Raw genomic sequence first — 13348 nt, forward strand, 5'->3', positions numbered from 1 at the left:
TTAATTATTTAATTCGAATTAATATTATAGTTTCATAACTAGCAATTCCATTATTTAGTAGCTGTTTTTTGAATCCGCGCATTAAATCAAATATTGAATGGAAACTATACATAGAGGGGAAAACATGTGAATAAGGGAATGTTGTTTACAGTGGGAACACCAGGTATTAAAGGTATTAGAGAATTTAGAACGAATTTCGCAAAACATTACTTCTTGAACATGCTATAAAAGACAAAGGTTTAAAAAACGTGTAAAGTGATGTTTTTATGAATCTGAGTGCACACAAACCTGTTTATGTAGTAAATTATAACTGAGTGTGAAACAATGACTTCAGGAATAAAGTGTATTGAAATGTTTTGCTTTTCAGATTCTCGTCCAAACTGTAACGCTTATCCAGGCGTTAGTGTTGTAGCTGGAAACAATGTTTCACTAAGTTGCATTTTGGACCTGAGAGACAGTGCACCTGGTGATTTAGTATGGTATCAAAATGGTGTTGAGGCCAATAGAAAGACAGGAATGGAAAATAAGTGGACGACAATATTATATGAATACAACAATGACGATGTGTTTGATTGTCAACTAGAACATTATACTCTACCTCGTCACAAGTGGTCACAAGTATCATGTGAAGACAAGATAGTCATGGATGTTCAGTGTAAATGAATTACTTTCATAATTTGTGAGAAATGAAAATACCTTCAGAATAATTGCAATGCTACTAACGAGTGATCACCTTTAACATGTCTGTATTACCATACCTTATACTGTATCCATTATGACCATTTATATGTATGTACAACATGAATTTAAGACAATTTGACTATCTATTCTCTCTGTTGATGATGCAATAGTGTGACCATATGCATGACAGATTATGTCACAGTGACCGTCATTTTGCAATGCATGTTCTATTTTTGGAAAAACAATATATAGCACATTGTGATATAATGTTACTGTCAGGGCAAATTTGTCGGTTTTTATTGTATTATGAATTTTTGTTGTTGATTTCTAATCAAATTAGATCCACCAGATGCAAACGTAAGCATGGACAGTTTGACTTGTGCTATCGAGGGAGATAACTATCAAGTAATATGCATCGCTGATGGTAATCCAGACCCGACAATACAGTGGATAACACCAACATATGACATAATCCATAGCAATTTTCTAACATTGAAGGATATCCAACGTAACCAAGGTGGAACATATATATGTAACGCGACAAATGTATTTTGGGATAACACCATCGGCCAAGATAATGCAACCTTCACTATAGCAGATATACAATGTAAATATTTAAAGTGTACTCCGTCAATCTACGATACTAAGTAAAATGCGCATGTTCTTACATTTGTTTGGTAATTCGTAATTTTATTTATTTATTTATTTATTTATTTATTTATTTATTTATTTATTTATTTATTTATTTATTTATTTATTTATTTTATTTATTTATTTATTTATTTATTTATTTATTTATTTATTTATTTATTTATTTATTTATTTATTTATTTTAGATCCTGCTACAGTAACTCTACATTCATCATCTGATTCTGTAACAGAAGGAGACACCCTGAACTTGACTTGCATAGCAAAAGATGGGAACCCTGATCCAGAACGTATTGCAATAAAACACAAAAATGATACAGGAATAGTCACCATTGTTACTGAGGCATATAATAAAACACACATAGTATACACCATTAACAGTTTTTCTGTTTCCGACGAAGGTACCTACATGTGTGTTATATTTACGGAACTCTGTTATATGCTAAATGATGGGTCTGAAAGTAACCAAATACAACTATATCTGGATGCATGTGAGTATATCCAACGTTCATGTATAACACGTAATACATCGAGATGTAACTTGCACTGAACCTACTTACTTGCACACATGCTGTTTATGTTAATCTTGCATTGCAGTTCATCTGACCTCGGCATTATAATATACACACTACACATATATTGAGGTTTTTTTCTATGTTGATTGATTTAGCGGAAGATTCTAGTGGATCAGGATGGATCATTTTCATTATCGTTTTGGTAATTGGTGCAGCCGTTGCTGTAACTGTCGTTGTCATCTTTGTCATTAAGAAAAATGAGAGCAAGAATGGAAACTATGTTCCTGGTGAGTTAGTTATTACAGAGATTACATTTGTAATGTATATAGCATGCCATTAAAACAACGTTTCCTGTCATAATTACATGTAGTACAGTGCGAGTAGTCAATCAGCGAATGTATTGCTGGTGAATGATTGCATTAATGGAGACAGGCCAAAGTTATACTGGCCATATTACGACCTGGTAACTTGAAAGCCGCTGGCCTGAATATTTTAGTGTTTGTTGAGAAGGTTGATTTGTTTATTTTAATCAGTAAAATCGTGAAGCAGCTGTGGTCCTTGTATCACAGTGGTCAGTGTCAACTAATGGTGGAAATTAATTAACGATTAGTTGAAGGTGCAATTCTGTTTACCTTGCTAATTAAATAAAAGCAGCATGCATATAAGCAGTAGGTAACACCACGATACATTAGATAGATTTTTTTACAGGCTCTGCCATCACAACAAACTTTTGTCCCTCGGTGTTCCCTACCTAATATCTTCCAAACTTTGTTTTCAGATGACGACAATACAAGGTAAGCTATACATCGTTTGAGCTATTCTAGTGCAGTATACGTATATCGACAATCATTCATATACATGTGACATATATATGTCAGCAGTTAATATTCATTTTATCATGTTTAACTAATAGAAGAAGTGATCCAGACGGATTAGATGTAAGCAAAACAACTAATGAAAATGAATACGAAACACATTCATACGGCGGTGAGTGTTATGATTCAATAATGTGCTATATAGCCTACCAGATGCATGCTTGGCGTTTTAGTATAATAATACGCCCACGGAATATGTATAATTTCAAATGTATTAGCAAGAGTTTAACTTTTTATTACAATTATGTTATATTTTATGTACAGTGGATCCTGCTTTTGGTAAACCAGCACGAGCTACTCCATCTGACGTCCAGTCATCAACTTCCTCCCTCCGAGACACTAATATGGAGTTGCTATATGCACAGTCACAGAAGAAGAACTCTCAAAAAAAGGTATTGTATCAAACGATCATTAAGAGATATTTAACGAAGTTCAAGTTGCTAAAATGTATAATGAGTGAAATACGATTATGTAGTGAAGGTAAAACCGATAAAGAAAAAATGTAGGAAGTTAATATCAAAGATTAAAAAACTGACTTCCACGGTTTAATGTATAGATACAGATTCGTAAGTTTTTGTAGCCATAAAATTACGTTTTTATAATTTTTCTTAGACTGTGTTGCCTACACACTGTTAACATTTTGGGGCGCTACTACTAGAAAACATACTGTGATTTAAATATATAAAAAGACCGTTGCATGTTATAGTTCAAAATCGGAAATATCTACGTTTTAGTTATTTAGTGGGTAAAGGGGATTCAAACCTGAATCACCCCCCCCCCGGAATGTGTAACTAATTTATTAACAAAATTTCTCATTTTTTGTGTTTTATTCTCAAACAAAGACTCTAAAATTGTTCAATATTTGAATAGTAATAATTACATTGCAAACAGCAAACACCCTCTCAACGCATTGTTTCAGGTGGTCCTAATTTGCTATCAACTATTCAGGACGTCACTTATAGGCAAGAAGATTCAAACATATTGTGAAAGTTTCTCAGCAAAACAAAGACACAAATTACTGGGAGCTAATTCGCTTTGAGCTTCTCTGGTCAATAACAAACACGCCCATCTTCACTGCGAAACGGAGTTGAAAAAAATGGCTAATTTGCATAATCATTTTCAGTGTTCATTTTACGTTAATAGGTGATTAACGATCTTACAGAAACAGTCTTATTACTGTTTTGTTAAATGTCTTTAATATTGCATTTCCAAAAATAATAGAATATTTTTTTTAGTCTGTTCATCTAGGGTAGAAGCACAAATTGTAAATTGATGTAAGTTGATTGCATGCAATCCTTATTGAACATTTATTGACTATATATCAAATACCAGGGATAATTTTTGTAGGAATAGTACTTAGTATTCCCGTATGTGCAATGAAATTATTATTCGTTTTGGTATCTGATATCTGATCTGTATTACTAAACGCCGTCAATCTTAGGATGAGGAGAGAATTAAGAAAAAAAATATTTAAATGAAGTACCCAAATCCGACGAGGAAACAACAATAAATGTTTCAAATTTATGTGTAATACAAATCTAACAAAAGGAATTAAGATTATTGGTAATGTCATTGAAAAACAAACAAACTCATTGCACGACGTCATGTATTGCAAAACGTTAAATCCGAGTGCTTGAAGTTAATCATATTTCCGTCACCACATTAAGGTCATTTTAAATGTTTTCTAATACACCCATTAATTGTTTTACTTTTTTAGTGAAACATTTGAAGTGTTTATGAGTTTGTCCATATTTCAAAAACAATTAAGACTTTATAATCTACATAATTACGAAAAGTACATATGACAACAATGCATGTCAGTCATTGAGGGTTTTTTGCTTTAGACATTTTTAAAGTAAAATATTGATTCAACCGGGTACATGCTATAAAAGGCGTTTATTATCGATTTTATTAAACGCACATTTTGAACGTCTATTCAGCTGAAATAAATGTTTAAATCTGAATATACTGTAGTATATGACGCGTTTCATGATCAAGTACATTATACAGTCACTATAACATACAACAACAGGAAATCATATTATCAAGAAATTATATATGAGTATGACGTGGTAGGTATCGCGTATGCCTGAAGTTGCAAGGCGATTTCCGAAGTTTTATGTAGTAATGTTTGTTTGTATATATATGTAAATTGTATAAAGTTTCAACGACAAATATAGTTTTTTTTAATAACAAAGTGTTCATGAAAACAATATTTGTTTAAAACTATTTGAGTTCTCAAGTGAATATAAAGATTTGCCAACAACAGATGAGTAAAAAACAAATAAATTGTAACGAACAATAAAATATTTTTATATAAAAATAAATGTGGCCAAACTATTTTTGAAGTCATTTCAATATACACGTAATATGAGAATCAATCGATATTTTCCAAACATTTTATTCACATGTGGTATTTCTGGGAAATATAATACTCTCATGATAATTCAGTCTTAGAATAATATGTCTTTTTCTATATTGCAGGACCCAAGTTACAATACTGATCAACTAGTGTATGCAGAATTACAACACGGTCCCGCGAACAAATCGTTGAATAAATCCACTGTGCCTCAACCCAAACCAGAAGCCACGACAGAATATGCTGCAATCGACTTATCAAAGCTAAAAATGAAATAGACGAGTAAATGTATACTAGTATCTACTATTTCATGAAGCAATTTTTACAATGTTAATATTGTGCTAATTTAAAATAGAGTGCGATGCAGCGGCCATTACTGCTTGATATAGGTCAATGATTTGGATTTGGCAAATAATGTGGCTGTGGTGTCCCCGTCCGCAAAATTCCATTCGCCAATAATGAGCAGTGTGAATATATAATACAGCAACATTTCTAAAAATAAGGTATACGGAACTATTACGCTCGAGATAAAAAGATTGCATTAATTTAAATGCTAGTAGAACGTTCACCGGTGAATGACATGCGAAAACACTCCAGATGAACAATTCGTAGAGTGAAAATGTAGTGTTGATATTTTGATTAACGCAATTGTGTTTGTATACTAGTGCATTGACCCTAATCACTGCCCAATTGATCACGACAATGCCGGGTAACTTATGGCACCAGTCTACTAACAATGTCACCCCTTATTATTGATTGGCAGCAACACAACATCATTATAATAATAATACATGACAACTATGTCTTCGTAATTATTGATGAGTTAGAATTACAGTTATATTATGTTTGTGGTATTGCATGCACAGAATTGTATAAAGACACAACACAACATTCATAATTAGGTGCATCATTTAGTAGAAGTTAATATGATATTAAATTATAAAATCACTTTAAATTTACACATCTAATACGTTCTTCTGTAATTGAATGACATTTTTATCACTCTTTTTGTTATATGTTTGCACATTGCATATACTGTATCATACTACATAGAAATAAACAACTTTAGTGTCATTTGAGCCAAATATGATTTATACAACACAATAGGGAATATATATATATATCATATATTTGTTTATTTTATTAACGGTGTTGAGGTAATGTATTTATTGCACGATTTTACCTGAGACAAAGAATTTTAGAACTAATATTCATTTCAGTAATTTCTACCTAATTTATGTTAAGTGGTTTTGTCAGTGAGATGTTTTTAAAGAGACTGTGACACAAATACGTTATAATACGGGTAAATAGATAATAGTGTCCATAATTGGTGTCTCAGTTTTAAAATGCTGAACGTCAGAATGCAGAAAATTGCCGTCTTGAATTATTTCGAATGAAAGCTGTCTTGACTGATTCCGAATGTAAACGCAGTTACTAAGTAATCCTGAAATGGTGACAATAATTCCTTAAGGATTACTTCCGGAAAATAAATTACTTCATAAATTTGGTGTGCATAGTTTTCATCTAAAGCTAAAATAACATATTTTGCAGGAGAATGTAGTTGTGTTGCTATGTTATTATTTGTTCAGTAAAGAGCTTTATGTCGTATTTAATATCTGCAAAAGTCCCACACTAGATAGCATTGCGTATGAAACGCCATTATAACATTTCGTTGGTGTGTGTTTATTGATACATTTATCCTCTTTCGGTGCATCTACTACATGTATTCAGTGATGTGAACAAACAATTCTCGTGATGACCATCTCATTTTAAATTCGAACTTCATATACTGTTTTATCGCAGTTATACATAAATGTATGACTGCGCAATATTAGTGCATGGTCAATTTTTATTTTGTGATTTATTGGGAGTAGAGTGCGGCAAAATAATGAGACCTCTTTATTTGTATATTAAATAACCTCAGTACAACTAACCGTCCTTCCCAAGTCGACATAAAGTGAGTAAAAGTATCACCAAGTAGATAACAGTATTTGTTTTGTGTTAACTGTCGTAAGCTGCCTGTACGTTCATGGCGTCAAGCAGACAGTCTGTATGTTTCCGCGATAAGCAATGCAATCTAGCCAGCTTAGTATTACATTATATAAACGTAATTCTGACCACATTAAAGTATGGTGCATAACAATTATCAAAATTGAATTTTTAAATGTTTTATTATTATTAGGATGGAACATGGGGAATACATCGCACCTGTTTCAAAAGTTTTTCATTTTATCCGACATTTGTTCACTTAGTCTTCGTGCGCTTGATTTAATTTGATCGCCAGCAACAAAAAAAGTCAATTCCAGCTATCTCGGTAATTCGACTAAATTGATGGGACATTAAGGCGATATCACTACGGGACAAGATACGATAACAAACATGTCTTGACACCAGGTTTCATGCACGATTGCTCAAATATTCTCGCATTACTATTTGACCTCGTTTTTCTCAAACTCAAATATTATCACAAATTTGAAGCAAAAATATGTTTGTTTTTCAAGCTTGAGGAGACGGGAGTATTTTAATGCAAATTACATTTAGATATACATACTTATTTACCTAGATGTTTCGTATCTACTTAGTTAGGTTGGAACGCGGAAAAATGACACGTTCAGCCCCAGTTGCTACTGATAACAGGTTAGGGACTGATAACAGGTTAGGGACAGCACTGCACAACAGGCAGTTCAGACAAATACCATAGTCAGTCAGTCATTCAGTCAGTCAGTCAGTCGTATCATTAAAATTCACTGATCGACATTTATATCAAGGATTATCATGTTGGAACATTTTAATGCGCTAAATGTAATACATATTAAAGGCTGTAATATTCAAGCTCATTTACCTAATATCGAATTAAACTTGTCTTTATCCATTTTTTATTATTTAAACGTAATGAGGTGAAGATAGATTTTGTTTGCAGGTCATCTTCTGTTTGCATGTACCAGTATATAGTTGATGTCGGGTCGTTGGAGGCATACTTTGGTCAGATAACTGATAGGAGAACGGTGTGATTATTTAATAATTAGTAATAATAATAATTACATCAAGGATTATTATGTTGGAACATTTTAATGCGCTAAATGTTATAAATATTAAAGGCTGTAATATTCAAGCTCATTTACCTAATATCGAATTAAACTTGTCTTTATCCATTTTTTATTATTTAAACGTAATGAGGTGAAGATAGATTTTGTTTGCAGGTCATCTTCTGTTTCCATGTACCAGTATATAGTCGATGTCGGGTCGTTGGAGGCATACTTTGGTCAGATAACTGATAGGAGAACGGTGTGATTATTTGTATGTTAAATGTTAACATCGCTTTATGCATGAATTGTCTCACTGAATAGTGATCTTAAACAGCCTTATCAAATCATACCTTTCTTTGATTTTTGTTGAGAATTGGGCGAATTGATAATAATATTAGAGAAAAATGATTCAAAAATAATAATACTCTTTTAATTGTCCTATAATTTTTCAAGTTGAAATGTCTTGATAAGTGTTCAATGAAAATATGTTTATATTTATATGCGTGGTACAAAAAAATGTTCAAATATGATTTAAAAATAAATGATCATTTTTTTAAATTAGCAATTTTATAATTTTAAATCTGGATAGCTGTTCTAGCCGTCCGTGCAATCGCCATTTTGTCTGCCATAAGCGTCAAAGTACAAGTGTTGTCTGGTCGTTATAAGTACGCCTTAGTTAGATAACTAAACCTAATGGTATTAATATAGTGTTTATTCTTTATCAATTTGTAACAGGGCATATGATTAATCAGTCACTCGGACGGCGGTGTAATTAGTAAATTATTGATTCGATGTAGAATTGTGCTTACCATAGTGGAGATAAAAATGGAGATTGCCCAATACTTTATTTTGAACCTAAGAGAAAGAGGCCTACTTTTCTACATCGTATTAATTCAGTTATGTAGAGCAAAATATTATCGTAGACATCGTGAAATATAATAATCACATGTGTCTAATCTCTGCAATGACCTTCAGAAATTATAATGATTTGACCTTGATAGGATGACCCTATATAACCTGTTGAACAATTTGTGATATTTCATATTACATTGCTCAGTGTATATGCGATTAATATTAGGATGCAAGTTAAGTTATACGACAGAATTGTATAATGACACAACATAACATTCATATTTAGGTGCCTAATGTATTAGAAGTTAACATGATATTAAATCATAAAATCACTTTATATTTACACATCAAATAAGTATTTTTCTGTAATTGAAAGAAATTGTTATCACTATTTTTTATATGTTTGCACATTGCATATACTGTATCATACTACATAGAAATAAACAGCTTTAGTGTCATTTGAGTGAAATATAAATTATACAACACAATAGGAAATATATATATCATATATTTGTGTATTTCATTAACGGTGTTGAGGTAATGTGTTTATTGCGCGACTTTACTTGAGACAAAGAATTTTAGAACTAATAATCATTTCAGTAATTTCTACCCAATTTATGTTAAGTGGTTTTGTCAGTGAGATGGTTTTAAAGCGACTATGACAAAAATACGTTATAATACGGGTACGTAAATAATATTGTCAATAATTGGTGTCTCAGTTTTAAAATGCTGAACGTCAGAATGCAGTAAAATTGCCGTCTTGAATTATTTCGAATGAAAGCTGTCTTGAATGACTCCGAATGTAAACGCAATTACTAAGTATTTCCAGAAAATAAATTACTTCATAGATTTGGTGTGCATATTTTATCTATAAATAAGATAACACATTTTGCTGGAGAATGTAGTTTTGTTGCTATGTTATTATTTGTTCAGTAAAAAGCTTTACGTCGTATTTAATATCTGCAAAAGTACCACACTAGATAGCATTACGTATAAAACATTTCGTTGGTGTGTGTTTGTTGAGACATTTACTCCTCTCTCGGTGCATGTACTACATGTATTTAGTGATATGAACAAACAATTCTTGTGATGACCATCTCCTTTTAAATTCGAACTTCATGTGCTGTTCTATCGTAGTTATTAGTGCATGGTAAAATTTTATTTTGTAATTTGTTGGAGGTAGAGTGCGGCAAAATAAAGGGAACTCTATATTTGTATATTAAATAACGTCAGCACAACCAACCGTCCTTCCCAATTCGACATGAAGTGAGTAGACGTATCACCAAGTAGATAGCAGTATTTGTTTTGTGTTACTTGTTAACTGTCGTAAGCTGCCTGTACGTTCATGGCATCAACCATACAGTGTGTATGTTTACCCGATGAGCAATACAGTTTAGCAAGCTCATTATTGTATTATACAAACGTAATTCTGACAACAGTACTAAATAGGTTAAAGTTTGGTGCGTAACAATTAACAAAGTTGAATTTTTAAATGTTTTATTATTATTATTAGGATGGAACCTGGAAATATATCCCAGCTGTTTCAAAAGTATTGTTCACTTACTCTTCTTGCGCTTGATTTAATTGATCGCCAACAACGAAAAAAAAGTCAATTCCAGCTATCTCGGCAATTCGACTAAATTGGTGGGGACATTAAGGCGATATTACTACGGGACAAGATACGATTAAAAACATGTCCTAACACCAGGTTTCAGGTACGATTGTTCAATTATTTTCACATTGCCTTTTTGGCCTCGTTTATCTCAATTCAAATATTATCACAAAATTTACGCAAAAATATGTTTGTTCGTTTTAAGCTGGAGGAGGCGGAAGTGTATTTAAAGCAAATAATTTGCAGTTTACCGTACATAAGACACACGCACTTATCTACCTAGATGTATCGTATCTACTTAGTTAGGTTGGAACGCGGAAAAATGACACGTGCAACCAACGTTGCTACTGATTACAGGTAAAGGACAACACTCACAACAGGCAGTTCAGTTTAGTTCAATTCAGTTCAGACAAATAGTCAGTCAGTCAGTCATGAAATTCACTGATCGACATTTTTATCATGGATTAATATTTGGAACATTTTAATGCGGTAAATGTATTAAAGATTCAAGCTCATTTACCTACTGCCGAATTAAACGTGTCTTTATCCATTTTTTATGATTTAAACGTAATATGATGAGGATAGTTAGGTCTTAGGCGTCCGACCACTTTGTCTGCAGGTGATCTTCAGTTTTCATGTACCAGTATATAGTCGATGTCGGGTCGTTGTAGGCATAATTTGATTAGGCAACTGATTATTTTTATGTTAAATGTCAACATCGCTTTATGCATAAATTGTCTCACTGAACAGTTATCTGCAACAGAGTTATCAAATTATATGTTCATTTTTAAAATTAACAATTTTATAATTTTAAATCTGGATTGTTGTATCCTAGCCGTCCGTGCAATTGCCATTTTATCTGCCATAAGCGTCAAAGTACAAGTATTGTCTAAAGGTTGTATGTACGCCTTAGTTAGATAACAAAACCTAATCGTATTAGTATAATGTTTATTCTTTGTCAATTTGTAACATCACATAGGATTAATCAGTCACTTAGACGGCGGTGTAATATGTAAATTATTGATTCGATGTAGAATTTTTCTTGCCATAGTCGAGATGAAAATGGAAATTGCCAATACTTTGTTTTGAACCTCAGAAAAAGAGATTTGCTTTGCCACATCGTTTTAATTCAGTTTGTAGGGCAAAATATTTTTATAGACATCGTGAAATATATTAATCACATGTGTCTAATCTCTGCAATGACCTTCAGCAATTATAATGATTTGACCTTGATAGGATGAGCCTATATAACCTGTTGTACAATTTGTGATATTTCATATTACATTGCTCAGTGTAGATGCGATTAAAATTAGGATGCAAGTCAAGATATTCTGTTTCATGATAAAAACACAATTACATCATTGAATTTGGAACACAGGACGTAAGAAATAATTTAATTTAAACGAGTACCACAGCCACAATTTTGTCTTTTTACAATCGTAAATCTGTTTAAATTATAATATTGATGTTGGATCGTTGCGTACGACTCTCTCCGATAATCAGCAATGTAATTAATAGTGATGCTGTGTGTATTCTGTTAATTGTTAATTTTACGTTCGGTATAAAGAGCCTTAATGAGCAAAAATTCTGATTTATATTATATAAATTGTGTTCTACAGTTATTTTAGTGATTTTAGGAGGCACACGGGGTAGTGATAGATTCTGATTAATAATATGTAGCCACACAAGATTTCAGCCAAATTTGATCACCGAATTGACGAAAGTAACGCACTTTTACTATATATATATATATACATACATTAATAAGAAACTGGCAATCCTGCCATATAATAATGCAATCAAATGTGAAGACCATTTGAAAAAAGTGTTCTCTGCTTACATTAGTCACGTGTTAGATGGGATCTCATTGATATTTACATAATAAATATCATCAACAATTGCGTCTGCATCCCAGACCCCAAATATTACTGATTGACCCCATTTACAAAAAAAAAATCATCTATGTTGGCAATAAAAATACTGCCACTCCGAAAGAGTATTACTAGTATGTTACACGGGCAGTAGATGGTGAACCATGGTTTCTGAGTAATTAAAATAAACTATGTGACCTGATGAACTCTACTGAATAGAATCAATATGTACTTAGACATTGCACTATTTACATTAGTCTACTGAGTGCGATGTTAAATATTATTTCATGATGCCATAGCTTAACGGAGAATACATGTATATATGTGTTCAGGCGAGTTTAACAAAATATTAACATATCACTAGTCTTGGTCGTTAGTTGTAGTAGGCAATAGAAGGCGTTACGCTTCAAAATTATTCTGTGAGCTTCTCTGTAAAAGAAAAAAAAACGGTTAGCTGTGTGTATTTTGAAGGCGCGGAAGTCAATATCATTGGATGTTCACTTTGTCAACTTGAACTGTCACTAAGAATCCATCATAACATGGTATAGGGTGGTACGTGGTACCGGTAACACATGGCTGCTTTACATTGGCTGAACTTTGATATCACTCTGATGACACCTCGTGTATGCAGCGATGTGTAAAATTACTCAACTGTGAAAAAAAAACGTGACCCTAGGCACTCACTTGCTGTATAATCGCACTTTAATAGTCATTTGCGAGTGTGGTGTATTTGTGCAATGCATGGGTAGAAGGTTTTTAATTCAAAAGAAAGTACAAATCAGCGTATCAGTGAACATGAATTGTGCCCAACAAATTGTCTATATGTCACATTCAGTCTGCAAGCTACATTTTTACAGTTTTTTGAAGTAGATTAAACATCTGTCGAAAACTCCCTCTGATAGTTGATGT

The 13348-nt window shown here is 32.4% G+C and overlaps 1 long non-coding RNA gene across 1 annotated transcript; it reads left to right on the top strand.

The window, feature by feature from the left end:
* Positions 1-1214: 1214 nt before the first annotated feature.
* LOC144352026 (uncharacterized) lies at positions 1215-1641 on the top strand. The gene is made up of 2 exons (XR_013420534.1): positions 1215-1288; positions 1518-1641. It is a non-coding gene; the product is annotated as an uncharacterized LOC144352026 (long non-coding RNA).
* The last annotated feature ends 11707 nt before the right edge of the window (positions 1642-13348 follow it).

This window comes from Saccoglossus kowalevskii, chromosome 5 (genome assembly GCF_978046115.1).
Source record: "Saccoglossus kowalevskii chromosome 5, keSacKowa6.1, whole genome shotgun sequence".
NCBI lineage: Eukaryota > Metazoa > Hemichordata > Enteropneusta > Harrimaniidae > Saccoglossus > Saccoglossus kowalevskii.